Source organism: Pleurodeles waltl, chromosome 4_1, assembly GCF_031143425.1.
Source record: "Pleurodeles waltl isolate 20211129_DDA chromosome 4_1, aPleWal1.hap1.20221129, whole genome shotgun sequence".
NCBI classification, from domain to species: Eukaryota; Metazoa; Chordata; class Amphibia; order Caudata; family Salamandridae; genus Pleurodeles; species Pleurodeles waltl.
In genome coordinates, this window is record NC_090442.1 from 326,364,201 (window position 1) to 326,387,580 (window position 23,380).

Genomic DNA, 23,380 nt, shown 5'->3' on the forward strand with positions numbered 1-23,380 from the left:
TCAAACTCCTGTTTATTTCGTGCCAACCCAGTTTTAAAAACTGGAAAATTAAAGGACATTTGAATGACATATATTTTAAATAAATACACATTTGAGCATGAGCAGATCCAGCAAGACGAGCCAATAGTTGTAGAAAAGGGTTTTAGGGTCATGGGGGTAAAACACAAACGGTGATAGACAAAGTAGAGGGTTTGTGTAGTATTTGCAGCTGTTGTAGTTTAATGAAGCTTAAACCACATCTTATCCCATCCAGTTGTAGGCAAGCACACCATTAAATCTTTTTCCAAAGCTAACTCAGTCTTTGACTTTGTTTTATCCAAAGTAACATGCCATGACTTGCAAATAGCAGACATGGATGGGTTAGTGTGCACTAATGGAAAAAATGTAGGAGATATGGAGGGAGAAGATGTATAAGATAATGTGGAAAGTACTTATTGATGGAAGTAAGCAAAAGTTCATATTGTGATCTGCATGCTACAGCAAAGAGAATTTCATTTGGAGTTAAAAAAAGGCTAGAAATTGATTATCAGTAAAGAGTAATAGAACGATTCCTAACTTGTAATAGTCTATTAACCAAACCAAATAGATTGTTGGTACAGATTACCAATTGAGGACGAGGATGGAGGGAGAAGAGGTGTCAAAATTATTCAAGAATGGGAAATAACTAGAGTGCTTGACTGAGAGATATTTGCTGTGAAGACAACAACTTTTTTAAATTAAAAGGAGAGATTAGAGCTTTCGCTCACTGTAGCCACTAAGGAGGATGTAAGGGGAGGACTGGAGTTTACCTTCAGGCAGCTTGAAAGCATAATTATATTTTTTAAAGTCTGGGTATTTAAGGCCTCTGTTAGGTTTATATGTTTTTTTAGAGAGAATAAAGCTATACGGGTAGATTTGCCTTTCCAAAGAAATTTTGATAGTAGAGAATCCATTCTCATGAAATAGTACCAAGGTTTGTGAACAGGAATCATAGTAATAACATACAGGATCTCAAGAGTGTGCATCATTTTAATACAGTCAATCCTGCCTCACCAAGAGAGAAAAAGTGGATGCCATCGGGTAATATTGTAATTTAGGGCCCAATTAGGAGTTGGGCTGTCGGACCACCTCAAAACCAATACGGCAGTGGTGAGGCTGCCTTCAAGCCGGCAGCCTCACCATAGCCGCATTATGATCTTTCCATTGGGCTGACAGGTGGAAAGCGTCATATTATGACATTTCCATCAGTCAGACAGTGCGCATTCTGAGGGTGCTGGCAGAGGGCCCCCTGCATCCTCCACGACATGGTTGTGCAACCACCATGGAAAGCCTGGTAGAAAGTGAAGTAATGATCATCACAGTAGTGCCAAACTCGGCACCGCTGTGACTGACCACGACTTCAACTGCCACCAACCCATCAGGATCCTTGATCACTGATCCCGGTGGAGGTGGTGGTCACTTGGCAATCTGACCACCAGGATCATAATCTGGTGGTCGGACTGCCAGGAGTGTGGTGGTCTGATGACTACCGTGATTTTGGTGGTCCTTGGACTGCCAAATTCATAATTAGGCCCTTAGGGGGTCATTCCGACTTCAACAGACCGCGACGGTCATTCCGACTTTCCCGCTGGGCCGGCGGGCGACCGCCAGAAGGCCGCCCGCCGGCCCAGCGGGAAAGCACTTTCAACAATGAAGCCGGCTCCGAATGGAGCCGGCGGAGTTGAAGGGGTGCGACGGGTGCAGTGGCACCCGTCGCGATTTTCAGTGTCTGCAAGGCAGACACTGAAAATCTTAATGGGGCCCTGTTAGGGGGCCCCTGCACTGCCCATGCCAGTGGCATGGGCAGTGCAGGGGCCCCCAGGAGCCCCACGACACCCGTTCCCGCCATCCTGTTCCTGGCGGTAACAACTGCCAGGAACAGGATGGCAGGAAGGGGGTCAGAATCCCCATGGCGGCGCTGCAAGCAGCACCGCCATGGAGGATTCCCTTGGGCAGGGGTAAACCGGCGGGAAACCGCTGGTTGCCCTTTTCTGACCGCGGCTTTACCGCCGTGGTCAGAATTGCCCATGTAGCACCGCCAGCCTGTTGGCGGCGCTACCTCCGGCCTCCACCCTGGCGGTCTATGACCGCCAGGGTCGGAATGAGGCCCTTAGTGTCTTGGAAATATATAAACAATTTAATTTTGAAGTTTCTTTAATAATCTGTGAGGACCACAACCCTAGCTATTTTATTTCAGAAGGTTGTCAAGTAAGTATTGTGGAAGCAAAATGTTTTTTATTACATAGGACATTTAAAGGTAATACTTGACATTTATCAGTATTAAGCAGATATCCAGAAAGTTGGGAAAAGGTGGAGTCTTGCTGGAGGAAAGGAGGGAGGGAAACTGCAGGATTACAGCAAAATTATAGGATGCCATCAACATAAACTGACATTTTAATTTGTTGATGCCCAAATTCAAAGCCTGAAACATGTGCATCTTGTTGAATTTTGATTATAAAGGGCTTGAGTGCAATAATAAACAAAAGGGGTGATAATGGAGAACCTTTGTTTACCCCTCTGAATGAAGGAAAGCACTTTGAGAACATACCATTAACACAAATAGCAGCTTTAGGGCCTGTGTAGAACAAGGAAATTGAAACAACCAATTTGGGTGGGAAACCAATCAATTTTTATGCCTGAAACAAAGTCCCAACCAAGCCTATCAACAGTGTTTTTTGAGTCTAAAGCAGTAGCAGCAACAGTATTATATAGTGTAAAGGCCCTGCTTAGAATGTCAAAAAAGATTCACGCATTATCAGATTGCCAATTAGCACTTAACAAAACCACATTGTTCAGGGCCTATGCGATCAGGCAAAATAGGTTTGATTCACATTGCCAAAATGTTTGCTTAAATTTTGTAATTAGTATTAACTGAAGAAATGGGACAGTAGTTCTTGCATAGTGAGAGATATTTGTTATATTTGAGAATTAAGTAAATAATGGCATCCTAGAAGGAGCCTTGAGAAGCAGAATGTGTTAAATAAAAGGAAAAGGTTGGGAAGGAGGGGCTTTGCAAAGCAGCTATAAAATTTAATAGTAAAGCCATCAGGTCCAGAAGCTTTCCCTCTGTGTAGTATAGCAACTGCATTGGTGAGTTCTGAAAGCTAAATATCTGCCCCCAGTGAATCAAAATCAATATGATGTGAGGGAGGAGAAGCAATAGATTAAAAGTATTTAGTCAAATCTGATTGTAATGGTTGTGTTTCTGGAGAATATATTTGTATAAACGTAAACAAATTCCTTTAAAATATCCTTTAAAAAGTATTTCCTGTATTATTTCACAAGGATTCTATTCTGGGTCTGTATCTTCTGACCTTCAAATAGTTTGTGAGCAATTTTCCTATTTTATTTTGATCCTCTATAGTATTGTGCACTACTATTCAGTAGTTAAGAGGACGATGCATTCATAGGTAGCCTAGTAAAGGCTGACTTTGGCGCCTATAAGGTGGTGTAGTGAAAACTCTTTTCTTGGAGTGATAGTCGGCATATTCCAATTTTTAAATTTTGTATAGTAATTGACTTAACTAGGTTTCCATAGATTGTTTCCTGTGCATGACAAAATTTAGTATAAAACCTCTTGAAACTGTTTTGAAGTGAAGAAATCCCAAGCCATTACAAAAGAGGAATCATGTGTAGTATTAAAAGCAAAAATTCAGAAGCAAAGGCTTCAAATTGAGAGGTTAAATTAGGATCTAGTAAAAGTGATTTCTTAAAGCTCCATCTATCTGCATGTGGTAAAAAGGTTATAAGATCAAAGTCTGTTTCTACTGGAGCATGATCTGATGTTAAACTTGATCCTATATAAGAATGGAGGACCTGCTGGGCCAAGGATTTACTCAGAAAAAGATAGTCTATTCTGCATTGTGAATGGCGAGGGGCCGATTAAAATATATATATTTCTAGCGGTCCATATGGCATAATCTCCAGATGACTATGAACGATTTACGATGGATAGTGGATTTAAATTGGGAGTGCATTTTAGTGTGTATAAACTTGACTATCTAGTATAGAGTCATGCATTTTGATATTCCTTGTAGTAAACCGTAATGCAATATTTTAACAATAGCATGCACAACAAATTTGCCTACAGTAACAGGATTAATAAAGGAATAAATCAAATAGTGGGAAGATTGGGAGCTTTCTTTGTGAGAAAAGAAAGGGGGAGAAGGATAGTAGGATGGGGGACAGGGAAAAAGAGAGGATAGTGTGGACCATGGAAAGAAACATCAGTGAGGAAATAGTGAAACAGAAATAAAAAAAATGATGACTGAAAAAAATACCTACAAAAACACAGAACGGAAAGGAGGGTGGTAACACCAGAAGATGTTGGCAACAACACCAGAACACCACAGGATGGCAGGGCAGCCTCGACTTAGATGAAGACATCACATAAACTGGAGACCTTACAGGTATGAGACATGAAGACATATATCTGTATTATTAGAAAAGAGACAATGGTGAATTAAACTTTGTTATAGAAAGAAAAAAACATCATAACAGTAAGATATGGGCGAAACCAATAACTTGAGTATAATATAAGAAAACAAGTGACATCCAGGTAAAAAAAATTAATGTCCATATCATCTGCATATTGTTGAAGAAAGTGCTTAAGTGTGGCAGGCTCTTCATAAGAGTTTCTATTTTCCTTGTATGTCACCTTAAACATCTTCTAAATGTTACAGCATTTTGGTAGTCTCTTCCATGAAGGGTTTCAGTGCACACATTTCTTCAAGAATCACACCCATGGAAGCTGTTGTGAATTTCACTGGAGATGGTCTTTTTCAGGACTTTTATTTGACCCCCATCAGCATTTTACTTAACAAGGTAGTTTTTTTGCAATGGCACCTGGGTGAGACTCAGGGCCGTATTTATACTCTGGTTGCGCCGAATTTGCGTCGTTTTTTTCGACGCAAATTCGACGCTAAACTAACGCCAACTAACGCCATATTTATACTATGGCGTTAGACGCTTCGGGCGCCAAAGTGCCCGGAGTGTGCGTCATTTTTTAGCGTGAACCCCTTCCTTGCGTTAATGATATGCAAGGGAGGCGTTCCCATCTTAAAAAATGACTCCCAGGCCTTTACGTGGTATTTATACTCCCGGGCAAAAATGACGCCCGGGAGTGGGCGTGGCCAAAAACGGCGCATTTGCGCCGCTTTTTAACGCCTGGGTCAGGCATGGCGTTAAGGGACAAGTGGGCTCAAAATGAGCCCAGAGTGCCCTCCCCTGCCCCCAGGGACCCCCCCTGCCACCCTTGGCCACCCCAGGAGGACACCCAAGGACGGAGGGACCCATCCCATGGACATTAAGGTAAGTTCAGGTAAGTTTTTATTTTTTTATTTTTTGTGGCATAGGGGGGCCTGATTTGTGCCCCCCTACATGCCACTATGCCCAATGACCATGCCCAGGGGACAGAAGTCCCCTGGGCATGGCCATTGGGCAAGGGGGCATGACTCCTATCTTTACAATGATAGGAGTCATGTTGATGGGGGATGGGCGTCGAAAAAAAATGGCGCAAGTCGGGTTACGACGATTTTTTCGACGTAACCTGACTTGCCCCATTTTAAGACGCCCATACGCCATTTTCCCCCTACGCCGGCGCTGTCTGGTGTACGTGGTTTTTTTCCACGCAAACCAGGCAGCGCCGGTCTGCTTGCGCCGGCTAACGCCATTCCATAAATACGGCGCCCGCATGGCGCTTCAGAATGGCGTTAGACGGCGCAAAATTTTTTGACGCTAAACTGCGTTAGCGCAGTTTAGCGTCAAAAAGTATAAATATGGGCCTCAGTTTTTCTTGGCAGGAGCATCATCCATATCATTGTAATTAGAGTCTGAGTCTGATAGAGTAAAGTTATTGGAAGTACCAGAAAGTGTAAGGTTTCTTGCTTCCCCATATATGATAAAAAAGGGGATAATTCTAGGAGATTACTGGCTCCTTACATGCATGTAAGGGAAGAAATTGAGTAGAAACACACTGGAGGTAATCATAATATATTTAAAACCTTAGGTAAGGGCACTGAGACAAAATAAATAGTGAATAATTAAAGCTCTGAAATATAATATCAATTATCTTCCTATAAAAAATAATAATTTGTTATTAAGAACAAGTTAACAGCCTACATGAGAAAAAAGTTTACAAAATAGCACTGAAAATATGAAAGCATTTGGCAGGATCCCATATCAAGAACTGACAGTCATAAAAGGGGTCTAGTGACCAGCTGAGCATAGTAAAGGAAAGCCATGTGGTAAAGTAATATATTAATGCACAAAAAGAAACTTGCAGAGCACTGACAATGAAATCCCACTGTAAGTACGTTAGTGTTACTGAGTAAGTCTGATAATAGAAGAAGCCAAGAGCACAACTGTCATGAAAATACCAGGAACAATGGTGACTTGAAGCATAGGGGGATCATTTAAGGAGTGTAACAGCTCCAGATACGGCTCTCTGAGAGGAGACGCGGTCACCAGCTTCCAAAATGGGAGGGGTGTGACCTTTCGCTGTGAGTTAAAATCCCTCCAGGATAGCCATGCATGAAATGAAGAGCAATGGAGCTGGAAAAAAAGCTCCAGCAACTCACCAAACCTTCAGCAGAAGATGCATGGCTGTCTCCTCCAACAGGTGAGCTCTCCCAAAATTGTCAGAAACTCCCCATGCCACCAAAGCTCAGCACAGTGCCACCAATTTGGTTGGTGCCAAAACAACCACATCATGATAACCTGTACTAATGTCCTACATGTCTGCTGGGATGATTATAGGCCCTTCTGCACCTGGCAGATAGAATGTGAATGCCCAGAAATGAAAGCCAATTATGTCACTAAACTACAAATTTCAAAGGAAGGTAGATAGTGTGTTGATTTGAGGACTGTTGGTCTTTTCTGGCTTGTTCAGTGTCCATTTTATATTAAACATACCAATTACATGGAATTTACCAATTACATGGAATTTGCACTTTTGAGACCCTAAGAAAATAACTTATTGGCAGTGTGGTGTATTTGACTGGAGTTAGGCTAATCTTAATTTGTATATATCTAGATTCATCCTAGCAATTATTTTTTCTCTTTTAGATGGAGTAACAAAACTATTTCAAGTTAGTGCAAAAATATTTGTTTTTGTATAACCAAAAATGTTTCCATTGCCATAAGTGGTACTAAGAGGAGCAGAGAAGTAAAACAGAAAAAAATGACACAGAAAGCAAGTATCCTATTGTTTTATGAAAAGGCCTCATTTTGTAAAAGTGTCTTTAAAATACACAGAGGCATGTGCATACCTGTGTTGTTGGGAGCATGTGCATATCTGTTTTGTTGAGTTGTAAGCCCAGGAGAACTGTTAATGATGCTAGAATTATCTACTATCCTATTCAGAAAGACACAATGGCAAATTGAGGTAAATTCTCTTCTCTGCCAGGTGCAGTGATTTGCAGGTCATAAACTTGCTATCTGCAATGTCTGTCTCTGCTTTCCATCCAGCTGAGGTTGGTAAGTTGAGCACATTTTCCTTATAGTAGCACCTATCAATAAGAGAACTTAGAAAGGACAGGAATGTGGTGTGAACTGCAATATAAAAACCAGGACCTGTGAGAAGAGCTAGCTAGTTCACCAAGGAGCTGAAATACATCAAACGCAATTGCAGTCAACTAGAAAGGAAGTGGTGCGCCAGCAAAGAGAAAGGGGACCATACAACCTTCTAGGCAGCTCTCAACAATTACCACCGACTCCTGAAAGAAACACATTATCAACTACACTGAAGCCAGCACAAACTGCATCAAGGAGCTCTTCACCATCATGAAGGAGTTCTCCAAACCAGCAACTGCCAAGAACAACATCACACCCTCCCATGAACTGTGTGACTCCTGCGGACGTCTTCCACAACAAGCTTGCCATAATCAATGAAAACTTCAAACAACAACTCCTCCAGCACTGACAGCATCATCCTGCTCATACCCACGAACACAAAGCCTGAACACCAGCTCACCTATTGGAACCCTCTCAAAACAAAAGCCACAATCTCCATCATGAACTCTTTTTACTTGGGAGCACCCATGGACCCCTGTCCATACTACGTCCGTATCCTCGGGGGCAAGATGATTGGCGACAAGCTCAAGAAAGTCCTGAACACCTCCATCACCTTGGCCTCCTTCCCTAAGGATTAGAAACATGCTGAAGAATGGTCCCTTCTGAAGAAACCCTCTGCCGACCGACCTGAACTGAAGAACTATCAGCCCCTCTCCCTGCTCCCCTTTCCAGCAAAGGTTATCAAGAAGGCAATCAAATCACTGAACACGTGGAACACAGCAACCTCCTGGACCCCTCCTAATCTGGATTGTGAGCCAACCACAGTATCGAGACAACACTGATCATAGCCACTGACCACATCAGGACCCTCCTGGAATGCAGCAAAATGGCAGCCCTCATTCCCCTGAACCCATCAGAGGCCTTTAACAACGACTCCCATTACATCCTAATCAACAGATTCCACCACATCAGAATCCAGGAAGCTGCCCTCAAATGGGTAGCATTGGACCTCACAGGAAGAACCCAGAGAATCTGCCCCCCACCGTTCACCATGGAACCCAAGAAGATCATCTATGGCATACCCAAGGACCATATTGCAGCCCTCTGCTGTTCAACATGTATACGACCCCCCCAGCCAACACCATTAGATTGCACAGAGCCAACACCATCTCCTATGTCAACGACAACCAGTTCATCCTCACATTGTCAGAAAATCACTTCAACACCAAAGCCAACTTTCACAGGTGTATGATTTCACCGACTGGACAAAGGACAACTGTGACAAACTCAACACGGACAAGACAGAAGTCCTCATCTTTGGAAACAACATGTTTCTATGGAATGAAGCATAGTGGCCTGCAAAATGTGGCCCATTCCCTTCCCCAACAGACCACGACTGCAACCTTGGCATCATCTAGGACTGCCTCGATGCTCCAGCAATTCAGGAAAGAACTCAAGACCTGGCTGTTCAAATGAACAAGATCACCACAAAGTGGCTAGCAACTCCAGCACCTCCCAATCTACTGATCATTTTCAGCATCTGTTTCTGCTACACTGCAGCTGATGTCAACCATTTAGGTAATCATGCTAGTGCCTTCCATCATATACACTAGGATAAGCTCCCTGTGGGTGTGTATTTCAAACCAGGAATTGCCATGTGTCTGTTTATGTACTTTCTTTTTAGTACTCAGGTTAGTTGTCTGCCCTCAAATCCCCGAATTAATTTGGTATTGCAATAACAAATGAGATTATATCTCATTCTGTTAACTTATTGTCAGTCTTCATTACTCCCTGCTTCATTGAGACAGGTGGCATTCCTCCTTGAGACACTTACTGTAGCATTGAAACTTGAGAATACTAACATTCATTTACAGTAGTGTGCCCTCTCTTTCCACCAGTTTGACTTACCCACCATCCAAATCTTCCAGTCCCTTATTCAGCATAACCAAATGCACTTAATACCAAGCAGCAGAGAAGCAGTATGCAAGGTCTCTGTATCTTGGTGTGTAGCTCACATGGGAGGCCATTCAGTATGTCCTTGGATTTACTCTGGTAGACTTGAATTCAAGGAGCAGGTCCAGTCTTCCTTCCTCAGGCAGGTGGGCTGCCCTTCCAACAGCATATCAAAGCAGTCCTTCTTCTGAGGTTTTCACACATCCAGAAGTGATCTGATTTGGGGTCTGAGAGTACCAACTTTTTCCCCAGTGCCAGCATTTGTGTGGGGACAACACCTTTCCCACTCTCTTGTCCTTCCTGGGTTTGGCTTCCTAATGGGTGGACTAATAAAAGGCTAGCATCAGGTTCCTTTCGGTGTTGCAGGTAAGATCTTTGAAATGTAATTTAGTGCTCCATACAACTCCTTCCTCCAGGTTGACCCGTCCTATCACACCTAAGCCTAGTTTGTCCCCGTGTCTGGGAGGAATCAACAACTCATCACAGAGGAGACCACCACTGTCATAGAACCCTGTTTACTCGCTGAGAGGCACTGTAGGTTTGGGCACAAAAATGTAAACTTTATAAAAGTGGCATTATAGAATTGTAACTTAAAATCCAACTTTACCATGAAAGAGGATTCTAAATAAAAAATTGAAAGAGTTCAAGAAGTATTTTCCTACCTACTCCCAGTCTTAAGTTACAGTTGATTAAATATAATAAGGTACACAGTGACAGTCAACAGGAGACGTAACCTGGCAACAATGGAAAATGTATTTTAGTGCATTCGCTGATAGAATATATAGAACTTAAACCCATATGTCTTACTTTTTAAATAACATGTACCCTGCCTTAGAAGCCACTAGGGCCTATTTTCGGGATGACTGCAGAGTTAGGCCTACAACTGCAACAAGAACAAGTGGTGGAAAGAATGCTAAGCAATGTCAAACATTCACCCCCAGTGCAGAGATCTGGGCCTAAATCCACTATCTTTTTGTTGCCACCCATGCCATTCCAGTTTGGGCCCAGCCAAATGCAAATTAATCTTGACCCTGGTCCTCATGGGAACAATCCAGCCTGAACTGCCAGGCCTTCCCTGGACTGGAAACAAGCATCTTGCGACCGGTTTCAGGGTATCACCCCTCCTCCGCCAGGCCAGCTTGGCTCAGGTGGCATGGGAGCATGGGACCCATGCCTGGGAATTTCCTTTCTTCCCTGCCTGAGTCAGAGTTTATAAAAATATGGCCTTTATACACTTCCAAACATTCACTGAAGACCCATATGCTCTCAATATCTTACTGATAACAAAGCTGGTGGGTCTATCAGTCCTTGATGTTGTTTGGAGTGCTGTCTATCATGGAGAAGTTCTTGCTCTGATCTTACTGGACATGTCCACAGCATTTGATACTGAACACCATTCTACTCTTCTCATGTGTGCGAAGAAAGTGGGACCTAACAATGAGACTGTTGGATTCACCACACCAGTCATATGGGGAGAAGCCAAAGAATCCATTTCACACCCCCAATTGTTTCTTGTCTACATGCCCCACAGCTCATATATTCTCCAAATAAGAGTGGTAAAATACTATATTTATTCACCCAATTTCTTTATAAGCTTTCACCTTATTCTGGCATTCCTTTTGAATCCTCATATGTTGTGGCTGTAGTACTCCCCTTCATTCACACTTTCCTTCGTACACTCCTGAAGGGCACTTAATTTCTTTAAAAAATTCATCCAGAATGCTTATAACGCTAAGTCGTAATTCCACCATTTGTTCCCTTCTTTCCAGTGATAACTTTCTTGCAAATGTCCTCAAGGTAAGAACCTCTACCTGTGGTCAGAAAGCATACTCAGTTGTCACAGCCAGAAAATAGATCAATCATTACTTTATTCAGTTATAAAACCATCAAAGTACAAAGCAAATTCAAAATACAGAAATGTAAAAACAAGATAGAAGATAGAAATAAAAATGCACATGTATGTACAATGCACAGTGTGGCACAAGGTATCACATCAAGTATATTATCCCCTTCTGTGCCCAGGACGTAATGGTTACGTCCTGAGGTACAGTGCTCGTGTGCCCAGGACATAACCATTACGTCCTGGGCAGAGAGCCCAGAGGGAGTGCTAGCGCTCCCTCTGTGGGGTTCTCCCCCACCCCCCCAAGGCAGGGATGGAAGGGGAAGCCCTTACCCTTCTACCCCCCGATGCCCCCACCCCCCCTGTGACGTCAGCGCGCAATCGCTCGCAGATTGTCACAGAGGCCTCCTCCCATCGCGCTGGAAGCTCAGCTTCCAGTGTGATCGGAAGAGAAATGCTTTGCATTTCAATCCCGATCACGCGGAGGAGGCCGGAGAGGCTTCAAAGGGAAGGAAATTAATTTCCTTCCCTTTGAAGTCTCTCTGAGCATTTCAAAAGCCGGATTGTAAAGCAATCCGGCTTTTGAAATGCCCACTAGACACCAGGGCTTTCTTTTCCAAGAGGAAACTGGCATGGGGGGAGCGATCCCTTGGGCAAGGGTTGCTCCCAGGGTGGGCATTTTTTGAAGGCCTTTTCTGCCCCCCGTGGAGGCAGATTGGCCTATTTTTATGAGGCCAATCTGTCCCCAAGGGGGACAGAAACCACTAGACACCAGGGAGTTTTTTTTTTCATGAATTTCACGCAAGGGGAGCGACCCCTCAGGCAAGGGTTGCTCCCCTGGGGGGCAAATTTATTTGAGGCCATTTCTGCCCCCATGGGGGGCAGATCAGCCTATTTTAATTAGGCCGATCTGCCCCCAAGGGGGTCAGAAACCACTAGGCACCGGGGATTTTTTGTTGTTGTTGTTTTAAAGATGGGGAGTGACCCCTTAGGCAAGGGTCGCTCCCCTGGGGGGGAAATTGTATTTAGACCATTTCTGCCCCCCTTGGGGGCAGATCGGATGATTTTAGGTCAATCTGCCCCAAAGGGGGGCAGAAACAACTAGGCACCGGGGATCTTTTTTTTTGCGCCAATGTCACCCAGGGGGAGCGACCCCGTAGGCAAGGGTCACTCCCCGGGGGGGGAGGGTTGGGAGGGTGGATTTATTTTAGGACATTACTGCCCCCCCTGGAGCCGGCTGAGCTAGAGGCCAAAATCCACAGGTAGGCACTTTGCAAAAAACACCTCTGTTTTCTGTGAAAAAATGTGATGTGTCCACGTTGTGTTTCGGGCCATTTCCTTTCGTGGGCGCTAGGCCTACCCACACAAGTGAGGTACCATTTTTATCAGGAGACTTGGGGGAATGCTGGGTGGAAGGAAATTTGTGGCTCCTCTCAGATTCCAGAACTTTCTGTCACGGAAATGAGAGGAAAAAGTGTATTTTTGTTCAAATGTTGAGGTTTGCAAAGGATTCTGGCTAACATAACCTGGTCAGAGCCCCACAAGTCACCCCATCTGGGTTTTCCCTAGGTGTCTAGTGTTCAAAAATGCACTGGTTTGCTAGGTTTACCCAGGTGCCGGCTGAGCTAGAGGCCAAAATTCACAGGTAGGCACTTCGTAAAAAACACCTCTGTTTTCTGTGAAAAAATGTGATGTGTCCACGTTGTGTTTTGGGCCATTTCCTTTCTTGGGCGCTAGGCCTACCCACACCAGTGAGGTACCATTTGTATCAGGAGACTTGGGGGAACACTGGGTGGAAGGAAATTTGTGGCTCCTCATAGATTCCAGAACTTTCTGTCACCGAAATGAGAGGAAAAAGTGTTTTTTTGGTCAAAGTTTGAGGTTTGCAAAGGATTCTGGGTAACAGAACCTGGTCAGAGCCCCACAAGTCACCCCATCTTGGATTCACCTAGGTGTCTAGTTTTCAAAAATGAGCTGGTTTGCTAGGTTTCCCCAGGTGCTGGCTGAGCTAGAGGCCAAAATCCACAAGTAGGCACTTTGTAAAAAACATCTCTGTTTTCTGTGAAAAAATGTGATGTGTCCACGTTGTGTTTTGAGCCATTTCCTTTCGTGGGTGCTAGGCCTACCCACACACGTGAGGTACCATTTTTATCGGGAGACTTGGGGGAACACAGAATAGCAAAACAAGTGTTATTGCCCCTTGTCTTTCTCTACATTTTTTCCTTCCAAATGTAAGGCAGTGTGTAAAAAAGACGTCTATTTGAGAAATGCCCTGTTATTCACATGCTAGTATGGGCACCCCGGAACTCAGAGATGTGCAAATAACCACTGCTTCTCAACACCTTATCTTGTGGCCATTTTGGAAATACAAAGGTTTTCTTAATACCTATTTTTCACTTTTTATATTTCAGCAAATTAATTGCTGTATACCCGGTATAGAATAAAAACCCATTGCAAGGCGCAGCTCATTTATTGGCTCTGGGTACCTAGAGTTCTTGATGAACCTACAAGCCCTATATATCCCCGCAACCAGAAGAGTCCAGCTGACATAACGGTATATTGCTTTAAAAAATCATGCAGAAAAATGCTGTTTTTTTCACCTCAATTTCAATATTTTTATATTTCAGCTGTTATTTTCTGTAGGAAGCACTTGTAGGATGTACACGAATGACCCCTTGCTGAATTTAGAATTTTGTCTACGTTTCGGAAATGTTTAGCTTTCTGGGATCCAACATTGGTTTCTCACCCATTTTGGTCACTAACTGGAAGGAGGCTGAAAGCACAAAAAATAGTAAAAATGGGGTATGTCCCAGTAAAATGTCAAAATTTTATTGAAAAATGGGGTTTTCCAATTCAAATCTGCCTGGTCCTGAAAGCTGGGAAGATGGTGATCTTGCCACCACAAACCCTTTGTTGATGCCATTTTCAGGGAAAAAAACCCGAGCTGCCTTCTGCAGCCCTTTTTCCCATTTGTTTGAAAAAAACTAAATTTTCACTGTATTTTGGCTCATTTCTTGGTCTCCTTCAGGGGAACCCACAAAGTCTGGGTACCTCTAGAATTCCTATGATGTTGAAAAAAAAGGACGCAAATTTGGCGTGGGTAGCTTATGTGAACAAAAAGTTATGAGGGCCTAAGCACCAACTGCCCCAAATAGCCAAAAAAAAGCTCGGTACAGGTGGGGGAAAAGGCCTGGCAGCGAAGGAGTTATACACTAAACAAATCTTAAGACATGGTGGTGATAACAATGAAATAGTAATCAGTATTGTAGATGTCCCCATGCCATAAGTAAACTGGTAAGCTATGTACACTCCATCCTAGCATCTCCTGGAGGGAAGCTAAATTCTAAGTGGAGCAAATACAGGGATACACCTAGCACAGATCACAAATTTGATGATTCAACAGCAGACCATTTAGAGACAGCTAACTAAAAACTACAATCAATCTAGACTCTCTTCTCATTTGACAGTAGGATACTAGACCATAATCATAGTACAAGATCCTTAGTCGTGGTCCAGAGGGGATGACTCAGTTTGGCTTAATAGCTTACCCCTCTTATACCAAACACCGCTCAGAAAATGGCTCACAGTGAAAACTATAGAGTCAAATGTATCCGATTTCAATATTCTGTCGGCAAAGCAAGGGTTTCTAATCCCTAGGGTCAAAATTACCAGTCTTATCCACTAGGATTGTAAGCAACCGTACTCTGGGCAACAGAACAATACATGTCACCGAAATGAGAGGAAAAAGTGTTTTTTGGGTCAAATTTTGAGGTTTGCAAAGGATTCTGGGTAACAAAACCTGGTCAGAGCCCCACAAGTCACCCCATCTTGGATTCCCCTACGTGTCTAGTTTTAAAAAATGTGCTGGTTTGCTAGGTTTCCCCAGGTGCTGGCTGAGCTAGAGGCCAAAATCCACAAATAGGCACTGTTTTCTGTGAAAAAATGTGATGTGTCCACGTTGTGTTTTGAGCCATTTCCTTTCGTGGGTGCTAGGCCTACCCACACAAGTGAGGTACCATTTTTATCGGGAGACTTGGGGGAACACAGAATAGCAAAAACAAGTGTTATTGCCCCTTGTCTTTCTCTACATTTTTTCCTTCCAAATGTAAGGCAGAGTGTAAAAAAGACGTCAATTTGAGAAATGCCCTGTTATTCACATGCTAGTATGGGCACCCCGGAACTCAGAGATGTGCAAATAACCACTGCTTCTCAACACCTTATCTTGTGGCCATTTTGGAAATACAAAGGTTTTCTTAAAACCTATTTTTCACTTTTTATATTTCAGCAAATGAATTGCTGTATACCCGGTATAGAATAAAAACCCATTGTAAGGTGCAGCTCATTTATTGGATCTGGGTACCTAGAGTTCTTACTGAACCTACAAGCCCTATATATCCCCGCAACCAGAAGAGTCCAGCTGACGTAACGGTATATTGGGTTAAGAAATCTGCCTTTGCAGGAAAAAGTTACAAAGTAAAACATGGAGAAAAATTGCTGTTTTTTTACCTCAATTTCAATATTTTTTTATTTCAGCTGTTATTTTCTGTAGGAAACACTTGTAGGATGTACACAAATGACCCCTTGCTGAATTCAGAATTTTGTCTACTTTTCAGACATATTTAGTTGTCTGGGATCCAACATTGGTTTCTCACCCATTTTGGTCACTAACTGGAAGTAGGCTGATAGCACAAAAAATAGTAAAAATGGGGTATGTCCCAGTAAAATGTCAAAATTGTATTGACAAATTGTGTTTTCCAATTCAAGTCTGCCTGTTCCTGAAAGCTGGGAAGATGGTGACCTTGCCACCGCAAACCCTTTGTTGATGCCATTTTCAGGGAAAAATCCACGAGCTGCCTTCTGCAGCCTTTTTTTCCCATTTTTTTTTAAGGAAACAAGATTTTCCCTGTATTTTGGCTCATTTCTTGGTCTTCTTTAGGGGAACCCACAAAGTCTGGGTACCTCTAGAATCCCGATGATAATTGGAAAAAAAGGACGCAAATTTGGCGTGGGTAGCTTATGTGAAAAGAAAGTTATGAGGGCCTAAGCACGAACTGCCCCAAATAGCCAAAAAAAAGCTCGCCACAGGAGGGGGAAAAGGCCTGGAAGCGAAGGAGTTATACACTAAACAAATCTTAAGACATGGTTGTGATAACAATGAAATAGTAATCAGTATTGCAGATGTCCCCATGCCATAAGTAAACTGGTAAGCTAAGTACACTCCATCATAGCATCTCCTGGAGGGAAGCTAAATTCTAAGTGGAGCAAATACAGGGATACACCTAGCACAGATCACACATTTGATGATTCAATGGCAGACCATTTAGAGACAGCTAACTAAAAACTACAATCAAACTAGACTCCCTACTCATCTGACAGTAGGATACTAGGCCATAATCATAGTACAAGATCCTTAGTCGTGGCCCAGATGGGATGACTCAGTTTGGCTTAATAGCTTACCCCTCTTATACCAAACACCGCTCAGAAAATGGCTCACGTTGAAAACTATAGAGTCAAATGTATCCAATTTAAATATTCTGTCGGTAAAGCAAGGGTTTCTAATCCCTAGGGTTAAAAATACCAGTCTTATCCACTTGGATCGTAAGCAACCGTACTCTGGGCAACAGAACAATACATGTCACCGAAATGAGAGGAAAAAGTGTTTTTTTGGTCAAATGTTGAGGTTTGCAAGGATTCTGGGTAACAGAACCTGGTCAGAGCCCCACAAGTCACCCCATCTTGGATTCACCTAGGTGTCTAGTTTTCAAAAATGAGCTGGTTTGCTAGGTTTCCCCAGGTGCTGGCTGAGCTAGAGGCCAAAATCCACAAGTAGGCACTTTGTAAAAACATCTATGTTTTCTGTGAAAAAATGTGATGTGTCCACGTTGTGTTTTGAGCTATTTCCTTTCGTGGGCGCTAGGTCTACCCAGACAAGTGAGGTACCATTTTTATCGGGTGACTTGGGGGAACACAGAATAGCAAAACAAGTGTTATTGCCCCTTGTCTTTCTCTACATTTTTGGCTTCCAAATGTAAGGCAGTGTGTAAAAAAGACGTCTATTTGAGAAATGCCCTGTTATTCACATGCTAGTATGGGCACCCCGGAACTCAGAAATGTGCAAATAACTGCTGCTTCTCAACACCTTATCTTGTGGCCATTTTGGAAATACAAAGGTTTTCTTAATACCTATTTTTCACTTTTTATAATTCAGCAAATTAATTGCTGTATACCCGGTATAGAATAAAAACCCATTGTAACGTGCAGCTCATTTATTGGCTCTGGGTACCTAGAGTTCTTAATGAACCTACAAGCCCTATATATCCCCGCAACCAGAAGAGGCCAGCTGACGTAACTGTATATTGATTTAAAAAATCTGGCATTGCAGGAAAAAGTTACAGAGTAAAACGTGGAGAAAAATTGCTATTTTTGTCACCTCAATTTCAATATTTTCTTATTTCAGCTGTTATTTTCTATAGGAAACACTTGTAGGATGTACACAAATGACCCCTTGCTGAATTCAGAATTGTGTCTACTTTTCAGAAATGTTTAGATGTCTGGGATCCAACATTGGTTTCTCACCCATTTTGGTCACTAACTGGAAGGAGGATGAAAGCACAAAAAAAAGTAAAAATGGGGCATGTCCCAGTAAAATGTCAAAATTGTATTGCAAAATTGGGTTTTCCAATTCAGGTCTGCCTGTTCCTGAAAGCTGGGAAGATGGTGATCTTGCCACTGGAAACCCTTTGTTGATGCCATTTTCAGGGAAAAAAACACGAGCTGCCTTCTGCAGCCCTTTGTTCCCATTTTTTTGAAAAAAACAAAATGTTCACTGTATTTTGGCTAAGTTCTTGGTCTCCTTCAGGGGAACCCACAAAGTATGGGTACCTCTAGAATCCCTAGGATGTTGGAAAACAAGGACGCAAATTTGGCGTGGGTAGCTTATGTGAACAAAAAGTTATGAGGGCCTAAGCCCAAACTGCCCCAAATAGCCAAAAAAAAGCTCGCCACAGGAGGGGGAAAAGGCCTGGCAGCGAAGGAGTTATACACCAAACAAATCTTAAGACATGGTTGTGATAACAATGAAATAGTAATCAGTATAGTAGATGTCCCCATGCCATAAGTAAACTGGTAAGCTAAGTACACTCCATCATAGCATCTCCTGGAGGGAAGCTAAATTCTAAGTGGAGCAAAAACAGGGATACACCTAGCACAGATCACAAATTCGATGATTCAACAGCAGACCATTTAGAGACAGCTAACTAAAAACTACAATCAATCTAGACTCCCTTCTCATCTGACAGTAGGATACTAGACCATAATCATAGTACAAGATCCTTAGACGTGGTCCAGAGGGGATGACTCAGTTTGGCTTAATTGCATACCCCTCTTATACCAAACACCGCTCAGAAAATGGCTCACGGTGAAAACTATAGAGTCAAATGTATCCGATTTCAATATTCTGTCGGCAAAGCAAGGGTTTCTAATCCCTAGGGTCAAAAATACCAGTCTTATCCACTTGGATCGTAAGCAACTGTACTCTGGGCAACAGAGCAATACATGTTTCTCCGTTTCAGAGGTAATGCCACAAGCTGGACAAACAGTATTTATCATACCATTACGCCATTTAGCCTGCAAGGTATAAAGAGGCAAGCTCCCTAATCGGAATCTTACATATCAGCTTTTGGCTAAGGGATATTGGGCCTGATTTAGAGGTTGGTGGATGGGTTACTCTGTCACAAAAGTCGGAATACAGCAGATGGGATATCCGTCACATTTATGACAGAGTAACCCATCCACCAAACTCTAAATCAGGCCCATTGACTAAGAAGGTTTCAAATTGTTCCACAATCTTGATTTTGAAAAATCAGGTATTTAAATGGCCATTACCCGCATTAAGGACATAGGCCCTCATTACAACCCTGGCGATCAGTGATAAAGTGGTAGTAATACCGCCAACAAGCTGGCAGTAAGTACTGCCAAATTATGACCATGGAGGTGAGAACTCAGATAGACAGCCACTTTACCACACTGACCGCCAGGGCGTAAACAACAGCCACTACGGCAATAGCCTCATACAGCCAGGTGGAAGCCAATGTTCCGCCCACCGTATTAAGACAAAGGAAACCAACACCTTTTCTGGGGCGGTACCAACGACATCAAAAGTCTGGCAGAAACACTGCACAGCAGGGAAAGGACTCACCTTTGGAGACAGAGGGAAGAACCACGCTGCCATGGAGACCGAGCCGCATGTCTTCCCAATGATTTTCTACATGCTGCTCCACCACGAACATCAACAACGGTGAAGACAACTACGGTGAGTACAGCCGCCTAGCACACAGGGGAGGTGGGGAGGAAAAAGAGAGTGACTCACGCACGCAACACCCCGACCCCACCCCAATACCATACATACAATCAGCTGCAGTAATAAAACATATATACAACATACCTGGGATGAATAATCAAAGGACATCAGAAATTAACTTAAGTGAGTGTAATAAGATCAACAAAGTAGAAATAAGAAAATGCAATGTAACTGATATATACAAATGTACAGTTTAAGGGACACTGCCCAGTCCTCAGTGTCCATAGGCCACAGGCCAAAGTCCAAGGCCCCACCTGTCACCTGCATCAACACAGAGAGAACACTGCAGGGGCATCAGTTGGTAAAGAGGCAGGCACCTCAGGGGGACAGGGAACGGGGGGCACCTCAGCCGGGAGTTGAAACAAGACCACAGGTTCTGGAGGGGGCAAGATACCCATTTCTCTGTCCTGGGGAGTGCAAGGCCAGAGTCTCTCAAGTGAGTGACTTGCCTACATGCTCTAGAGGGGGCAACATGCCCATTGCTCAGTCCTGGGGAGTGCAAGGCCACAGTCTCTCAAGTGGGTGACTTGCCCACATGCTCTGGAGGGAGCAATATGCCAATTGCTGAGTCCTGGGGAGTGCAAGACAACAGTCTCTCAAGTGGGTGACTTGCCCACATGCTCTGGAGGGGGCAACATGCCCTGTACTCTGCCCTGGGGAGTGGTAGGCCACAATCTCCCACGTGGGTGTCTCCCCCACTGGTTCTGGAGGGGGTCAACATGCCCTGTGCTCTGTCCCTGGAGTGCAAGGCCACAGTCTCTCAAGTGGGTGTCTCCCCCACTGGTTCTGGAGGGGGCATCATGCCCTGTGCTCTTGATCCTGGTAAGGCTGTGGTAGGTGGTTGTCTTACCCACTGGTTCTGGAGGGGGCATCTTTCCCTGTTCTCTTGATCCTGGGGAGGCTGGGGTTGGTGGGTGTCTTACCCACTGGTTCTGGAGGGGGCATTGTGCCCTATGTTCTTGATCCTGGGGAGGCTGGGGTTGGTGGGTGTCTTATTCACTGGTTCAGGATGGGGCATCGTGCCCTGTGCTCTTGATCCTGGGGAGGCTGGGGTAGGTGGGTGTCTTACCCACTGGTTCTGGAGGGGGCATTGTGCCCTGTGCTCTTGATCCTGGGGAGGCTGGGGTAGGCGGGTATCTTACCCACTGGTTCTGGAGGTGGCATTGTACCCTGTGGTCTTGATCCTGAGGTTTGTAAGGTCACAGTCTCTCAGGTGGGTGTCATACTCACTGGATTTGCAGGGGGCAGGCTGCACAGCAGCCCATGGAAGCAGGACTACATACCATCCGCCGGCGGTGATGGCTGCTCAGTGGTGGTAGTGGTGCTGATGCTTGTGGGGGGAGGCTCCAGCCCATCCCCTGCAACCTCAGACGGCTGCCCACTGGTGGTGCTGCTGATGCTTGTGGGGGGAGGCTCCAGCCCGTCCCCTGCAGCCTCGGACGGCTGCACAACCATGGTTGGTGGTGGGGTCTCCGTCTAAGTCCCTCCACAAGGCCCCTTGTCCTTCCTGCCTGCTGGTGCTGGCTCCTTACCCTCCCTGGCAGCAGCTGGGGCTGGCTCCTTACCCTTCCTAGCAGCAGCTAGGGCTGGCTCCTTGCCCTTCCTGGCAGCAGCTTGGGCTGGCTCCTTGCCCTTCCTGGCAGCAGATGGGGCTGGCTCCTTGCCCTTCAAGGCAGCAGATGGGGCTGGCTCCTTGCCCTTCCAGGCCACAGCTGGGGAAGGCACCCTTTCCTTGAGGATGCCAGGTGCAGGCTCCTTCGCCCTCTGGGCATGTGCCCTGGATCCTTTATCCCCACAAGTGGATGTTGAGACTACTGGGCCCGTGGACTGGTTGGCTGAGGTGCTTGCCTGGGTTTTTGCCACCCTGGCCAGATGTGAAGGACGGAGGGAAGGGGTAGGGAAGAGGTCACTGGTGGAGAGGAAAAGCTTATTAGGGACATTGGGGCAGGAAGAGGTTAGAAGGTTTGGGAGTGGAGGAAGAGGGAATGGTTGCAGGGGAGAAAACAAAGTGGGAGTGGACACAGGGGACGTGTGCATGGCTGTTGTGGAAGTGTCTGCCAGTGAGGTGTGTGTTCTGCTAGGTGTGGTTGTGATGCTGGTAATGGATGAGGATGTAGTGCATGCAAGTGTGAGAATAGACAGAACTGGGAGGGCGGTGGAGGTGGAGGATGAGGAGGAGACAGTGGAATTTGTGGTCGTTGGTATGTCTGCATCTGGATGGTGTTTGTGTGCGTGCCTGTGGGACGATGTGTGGTGCTTGTGATTGCCTGTGCCACTCTTGTGTGTTGTCTTGTGTGCATGCGCGTCTGCCTGTGTGCTTGGGATAGGTTGAGGTTGAGGGGAATGGGATTGGGAAGAGGAAGTTGGGGGGGGAAGGGTGGAAACAGTGACAATGGCTGCCATCAGAGAGGAGGCCAGAGCCTGGATTGATCTCTCTTGGGCCGCCAAGCCAGTGTGAATGTCCACCAGGAATGCATTAGTCTGTTGCTGCTGGGCTGCCAACCCCTGGATGGCATTCACAATGGTTGACTGCCCTACGGAGATGGACGTCAGGAGGTTAATAGCCTCCTCACTCATGGCAGCAGGGCTCACTGGGGCAGGGCCTGAGGTGCCTAGGGTGGAGGAGAGGCCAACCCTTCTGGGTGAGCGGACACGGGCAACTTGATGAGGGGCTGTTGGAAGGGTGGTGCTGGTATGGGGGTGGTGGCTGTACCTGGTATCCGTCACCACCAGGAAGCTTCCATTGGAGGAGGTATATGTGTCCCAACTGTCCCCTCCAGTCTCTGCTGTGGTGCTCCCCTAGCCCTCCATCCCATTGGTGCCCTCACTGTCGGTGGACTCTGCCTCCTGGGTCCTGTGGGATGTACCTCCCTCTGTCACCGGTGCCTCTGCTCCTCCATCAGATGATGCTAATGCACATAAGGAAAGGGTGACAAAACAAAAAGGGGTGGGGGAGTCAAAGGATACACTTGGTCAATGTATGCACCAACACCACTGTTGGCATACACTCCACTCTCACGCACAGGGAACAGCCCTACACACTATGCATTGCACTGCCAGTTGTATTGCCAGCCACCAAGACATGGGAAGGGGCTCACACCACCAAATGTAGCACACCGGGGACCCACGCAGCCCTGACCAGTAGTGGATGCCTTTGAGCTAGGTAGCAGGATTATCAATTCAGAACCCTGGCCACCATGGGACCTACTCTGCAATGTCAGTGTTGGACTAGGGGGACCCACTGACATACTACCCTACCATGCGTAACTTGTAACAATGGGAACTGTACTCACCCACTTGTGGCTGCTGTGATGCCCTCATCCTCTCATCCAGCTCAGGATAGGCCACTGCCAGTATGTGGGAAATCAGGGGGGTCAGGGTTCGACGGGCACCCCTTCCTCGTTGGGAGGCCATCCCCAGCAGGGCCTCCACCGTCTTCCTTGCCCAGCATCTCAGGTCCTCCCACTGTTTCCGACAGTGGGTGCTCCGCATGTCATAGATCCCCAGGGTCCGCACGTCCTTTGGCGATGGCACGCCATATACCCTTCTTTTGATGGGCACTGACCTGCAGAGGTAATGCACACAGGAAAATGGTATCAGTCAGACAGTCCTGCCTGTTACACTTGTGGCCCACCATACCCCTTCACATCACCATTTGCACACACATGGCCCAGCATACGACCAATGCATCCACCCAC